Here is a 6629-nt window from a genome sequence, read left to right on the forward strand (position 1 = left end):
AACCAGGTGCCTGTACCATCTCTGTGGCACTCTGAAGATACTAATCAATTCCTTGAAATACCTGTAAGAAGCACCTTTAACTTGATAAACAGTAAAACAGATGACAATAAAAGTTGTTTTGGAATTAAATAGACCTGAGATTCAAGGTATGGTCTGTCTCTTAGGATTTAAAGAATCCTAACAGATGTTGAGAGATGCTGATACCATTTATTTTCTTGATTATATTTAAAATCTGGTTGCATCTATTTTTGGCCAAATGGGAGTCCATCCACTTAAATTAGTCTGCATCCAATCGTGTCCCCAGGCATCCAGCCACCTCTGCAGGGTGACATGGAGGAAACATCTGCCTCAGTTGTAACACATTAGAGGTATTTAAGACTTGGGGGAGAAAAAGAAAATAATTTTTTCTGTACCACAGAAGAGGGCAAGATTATGTAGTGTTTTGTCCTTTTCCTTATGACGACAAAGCATAGTTGTGTGGCTCAGGGTGCCCAGCCCAAAGCAGAGTTTCAGGGCAGACAGAAGTGACACTGTGGCTGCTTGGCCCCAGCCCTTGTCATGCCCCCATGCCCAGAGCAGTACCACCGACATGTGGTCGACGGTAACGTGTACAGATGTTGACATGGGGCTTAGTTCTACAAAGTTGAAGTAGAAATCAAATACTGTAGAAGATGTTTTTTCTAGCTGCTGCTTTTCTGGAATCAGAGAAAGGAGAGGGCAAAAGAAAAAAGACAGATGATAGAAGAAGCTCCTTTAGGTGCCTTTCCTCCCAGTCTTTCCAGAAATCTGGTGGGTGTATGTTTGTTTGAGATGAAAAATCCTGTCTTGGCAAAATATTGGCTGCCTTCATGAAAAAACAGATGTTAAGATCTCAAGCTGGCAGATGTTCATCTCTCTATTAAAATTCTTTCTGTTAGAATAATAACAAGAAAAGAACATATAGGGTGAAGTTTTAACCATCCAGTGCTGATGAAAGTGGTAAGCTGTAGATGAACATAACATGTTCCAGCTTTGATTCAGACACAGATACACCCAAGCACCTTGTCTGTTTCCTTTCTACCATGCAGTTTATTTCATGAGGGGAAAAATAGACCAAAACTTTTATTTACTACCTAATTCAGGAAATAATTTTAAAACAGAGCAGTTATCTTTGCAAACAAAGCTTTGTAATGGTTTTTTGATTTAAAATGTTGTTTGCTTTTCAAAATGGGATGAAACTGAAAGCTTAAACAGATATTTTTTTTAAAAAAAAAAAGGTTGTTTCAGATCAAGAAAAATATCTAATTTTGAGTAACTTTGTTGCTGTTCAGTTTAGCTCGTCACTGGAAAAGTCAATGTTTACGTTGGTCTACTTGAGAATATCAGGACAGCATAAAATCTCAATGATCTTTGCATGAAGAAGTTTAGATGCCTTAAATGAAATATGCCAAAACTGTAGCCCATACCTCCTTAAGGATTTTTTTTTTTTTTGGATTCTAGTCAAGAATCTGTTCATCATAGTTAAAGTTGTCATAATTCTGGATGCCCTATTCACACCGTCAAAATCTGCTTGAAAAGTTCAATGTTAGAATTTGTGCTTCCAAAATCAACTACTCAAATTCCTTTCTGCCATCTTGAGGAGTTTTGTCAGTGTGCTCTGAGATGAAATCCTAAACTCATCTTGCCAATAGGGGCAATTCTGACAATTCTCAGTTTTAGGCTTAATGTCAAAGTCTTTGCAGCCAAAAATCTAGTTTATTCAGCTTCTTGCCTATAAGTGCTTTCAGATCTCTACTTTTGTCCTTTGGCTGGTTTTAGTCTGCTTCTTTCATTTGTCAGAGCTGTATATAATTTTTAGATAGCTTCAAGTATACCAGGCTGACAATAGAAATGATATCATCTTGTTGTAGTATAGCAATATCAAAGGATGTTGAAATGTTCTGCAGTCATTGCTTACCTTACAAGCAGAACATCACCATTGCTTCTGTTTTACACATGCTTAAATGGATGCAGTAGTTTGGTTAAAAGATTCAGGAATATTTGTATTTTATTTTAAGAGCAGGTCTGATCTGGAGCTGAATGTACAAGCCTTCATTTAGATCCAGGCTTTTGATAAATTCATGGGTGGTTGTTAAATCTGTTGTATTGCCTACAAGCAGTGCTGGGCATTGGGATGTCTGTTCCTACTCAGGCCATGTCTGTCATCAAAGATGTGGCCAAGGATTTGACCTAGGCTACTTAAAAAGGCTACTGCCTTGTGTAGCAAGGTGGTATGTTGGGTAATTGGTGTTCTTAGCCTCAGGGTATTAACCCCGAAGGATGCTGCATGTTAGGAACAGCCCCGTGACATATTGTACTCTCAGGGATGTGAGATTGGAGAGTCCTGAATGCCTCCCTGATGCCTAAAGTCAACCTTTTCATTATCTACTTATAAACCAGTAACCTCAATTTATTTCTGTATTTAGAAAAGTATAAACACTAGTAGTGCACTTTTCATTCAGAAGTGGTAGCTGATAAATTTTTTACATGGCGCTCTAACACTTGGCACTGCAGTACCATTTTTCTTGTTGATAAAGGCATGGTGGCATTTAATGTAATGGAAGTCATAAAATCATTATTGAAAAGCTCTGTAATTTGATCAGAGAGAGAATCAGTGTTGAATACTCACTGGTGAGCCTGGGCTCATACCACACAATTATTTTAGGGCACTTAGTTTACTAGATGACAATATATTTTCTTCAATCATGGACAGGCTTACCTTGTATTTTATTTGAAGGCTCATGTACTGTATCACATGATTATTGGTCTCAAACTATGCCACATCTTTTAGCAAAGACAAGCAAGTCTTAAAGTCACTGCTATAGAATTAATGTTATTGATCAATAATAACTAAACATAGCTGGATTTTTGTAGGGCATAAAGGCAATATTGTGGATTAATTTGATATTCTGATGTAATTTAGGTGATGAAACTTCACCTAGGAATTCCTGCATTGATGCTCTTAATTTGTGGTTAAACAAGATCATATGTTTCAGAAATTTCTACAGTTGCCCTGTTGGTGGCTGTGGTCAGGATTAGTGATCAACATGAGCTCATGGTTTGTAGAATAAATCCTGCCTTGCATAGCTTTCATTTTTCTTATAACTGAAAGTGATTGTTACCAGACAGAATTGTACCGACTCCCCCAGACTGACAGTTATCTGATGAAAGTCCAGTTCATCTTTGCAGCATATGCCTGTCCCCCAACTCTTTACTCCTGTAGGAGTTTCAGGGATGTTTCTGAAAACTGGCATCCCAAGGGAGTACAGCCTGTGTACGCTCCAAATTATTGGTGCTAGGAGGAGAGGGTGTAATTTATTTTGTTTGGCTCTTCCTGACCAGGAGCACCTCTGAAGTCTCTCTGTGTTTTCTTGCATGGTTTGTGTTACTTTATCAGACCTGACTGTAAGAGGAAGACATGGCAGGTTTCTCTGAGGAAAACAATTAGAAGTTCAACAAGGCCAAGTGCAAGGTCCTGTACATGGGTCGAGGCAATCCCAAGCACAAATACAGGCTGGTCAATGAGTGGATTGAGAGCAGCCCTGAGGAGAAGGACTTGGGGTGTTAGTGGATGGAAAACTACTGTTAACCAGCAATGTGCGCTCACAGCCCAGAAAGCCAACTGTATCCTGGGCTGCATCAAGAGAAGTGTGACCAGCAGGTCAAGGGAGGGGATTCTGTCCTTCTAGTCCGCTCTCATGACACCCCATCTGCAGTCCATCTGCAGTCCAGCTCTGGGGCCCCAACATAAGAAGGACACAGACCTGCTCGAGCAGGTCCAGAGGAGGCCACGAAGATGCTCAGGGGGCTGGAGCATCTCCCCTGTGAGGACAGGCTGAGAGAGTTGGGGTTGTTCAGCCCAGAGAAGAGAAGGCTCCGGGGACACCTTATAGTGGCCTTCCAGTACTTAAAGGGGACTACAGGAAAGATGGGGAGGTACTACAAGGATATGTAGTGATAGGACAAGGGGTAATGTCTTTAAACTGAAAGAGGGTAGATTTAGGTTAGATATAAGGAAGAAGTTCTTTACTGTGAGGGTGGTGAGACACTGGCACAGGCTGCCCAGAGAAGCTGTGGCTGCCCCCTCCCTGGCAGTGTTCAAGGCCAGGTTGGACGGGGCTTTGAGCAACCTGGTCTAGTGGAAGGTGTCCCTGCCCATGGCAGGGGGGGTGGACTTGATGATCTTAAAGGTCTTTTCCAACCCAGATGATTCTATGGTTATAAGTGTGGCCAGATTATTGTGGCTAGCCAGTTTCTACACCAGCAACACTTTGAAATCAAAATAAGAGGCTAGGAGTGAAAAATTAGAAATATCTCTATTAACTGCAAATTGTAACATGGAACAGTCAGGGCCCTGAGGGCACTAAGGGGCCCAGCTGTCCTTGCCCAACCTCCTCAGGGCTTCCCCTGACCCTGCCCATGGTCCAGGAGCAGCTGGGCTCGGCCCACCTGCGGGCCGACATCTTGACCTGCCCCATCCCCAGGGAGGTGCCAAATGCCCAGGGCTGGGGCAGCCCTTGCTGTTCTTCCCTGTCACCCTGCTCCTGGCTAAGGCGGTGGGACAGGCCCTGGCTGCCAGGCCCTCCCCTGCTGCCCCAGGGAACCGCCATCACTTCTGGGCCCTGGGGAGGTCCCAGCCCCCTGCAGTGCCCTGGCAGAAATAAACAGCCTGATATCTTGCTGCCTAAGTGTATGATAATGGAAACAATAAACCAAATAATTCACCCGATGAGAGGAAAATATTTTTTGAGAGGTTTGAGCTAGTGTCAGCTAGAGATGGAGGAAGCAAATAAAAAGCTGCCAGTCTTGTGCTGAAACAGACTGCTCAGAAAGTTGTAATGTGGTCTAAAAGGGACTTTTGCCGCTTTTACCCTGATTTTCTACTCGGTAATAATGTCTTCTAGCATTAATCATTCATACTCCCTAGGCTGTGTAGCTATAATCTTTGTAAATATTTCAGAATTATGCTTTATGCATGCTGCCTTCATACCCTGGGAACATGACAATGGCAACACAAGAAAAGAGGCTGGCTTCTTCAGAGCAAACATATCGCTGGTCTTCTACCAGCCTAACAGCTGATTTCAAAAATTGTTCTAAAAGTAAATTTATTTTTTTTTAAAAACACTGAATATTGTTATTTGGTGGGTTGTCCTTGCATGTATTGTTCATGACTGATATTAATCCTTATTTAAAAAGCAGGTGCAGTTAAAGACATATGAAAATACACCTACAGTTGTTTCGAGCCAAACTCTTCACAGTGGTACATGGTGGGAGGATGAGACACAAGAGTCAGAAGTTGAAATAAAGCAGTTCAGACTGGATATAAAGAGAAAATTTTTCATTTTGGGGACAGTGAGGCAGTGGAGCACATGTTCAGAGCATTTTCCTTGGAGGATTTCAAGACCTCACTGGATCAAGCCCTGAGCAACTTAATCTGATCTCATGGCTGACCCTGGTCTGAGCAAGAGGTTGGACTTAAAGACTTCCTGAGCTACTCTCCAACCCCTATGATTCTAATCAAGATAGTTACTACGATGACAGATTCGCCGCTGCCCCCCCCAACTGTAAAACAAGTTAATATGGAAATTCATTGTTAGCAAATAAGTTGTTTCTCCATGGTAGACTGGTTTCCTACCTCAAATATACCATTGTATTGCTTCTTGTCTGGTAATTATACAAGAATCTGCTATGGACAAATTGCTATAAGATACCCTGTTAGTTGACTTCCAACTTCTTTGCATGCTGTCTTGCATAGAAAAAATGCTCAAGTGATTTCCTTAGAATGGGGGTGGGGGGAATTAAAAATCTGTCTTTGTCTACCCAACCAAGGAATTCAGAGAAACCTTTGGGGAATGATACCTCACTTTTTCTCTTATAAACTTAAAACAACTGAGATGAAATTATACACTATGCCTTTCCAAAAAATATCTGGGATGGAAAAGATGTCATCTCCAGAAGTACTTTCTTTATCTTTTGCTTACTCTCTTCACAGAGATTCCCAAAAGGGAAGGGAGCTGTGCTGTGCATAAGTTCGGCTTCATAGTTGCAACATTTTAGGATAATTGTTATATCCCTCAATACACATCAAAGTCATGGCATGGCCAAACACAGGTCTGTTTCCTTCAACTTTATCGGAACACATAGTATCATAGAATTGTTTAGGTTGGAAAAGACCTTTAAGATCATCAAGTCAACCATTAACCTAACATTGCCAAGTCCACCACTAGACCATGTCCCTGAGCACCACATCCACGCATCCTTTAAAGACCTCCAGGACTGGTGACTCAACCACTTCCCTGGGCAGCCTGTCCAGTGTTTGACAACTCTTTCAGTGAAGAAATCTCTCTCTCTCACTCTCTCTCTCCCTCCTGTGCTCCCCCTCTCTCTCTCTCTCTCTCTCATCTGACTTTTAATGAATATTGAGTTTGTATTTGGAATACCTTGGATATCTTACACTTCTCTGAAAATCCACGTTTGTCTTTTCTTATTGAAAAGTATTTCATAAAGCAAAACATGGATTAGACTATTTCTGGACCTTATGCTTTCTGCTCTTTTGAAATCAATGTATGAAATCCACCAAGCAGTTTGTTAATCTACTCAGTGACAGGCCG

Source organism: Strix uralensis, chromosome 2 (genome assembly GCF_047716275.1).
Source record: "Strix uralensis isolate ZFMK-TIS-50842 chromosome 2, bStrUra1, whole genome shotgun sequence".
Classification (NCBI taxonomy): Eukaryota; Metazoa; Chordata; class Aves; order Strigiformes; family Strigidae; genus Strix; species Strix uralensis.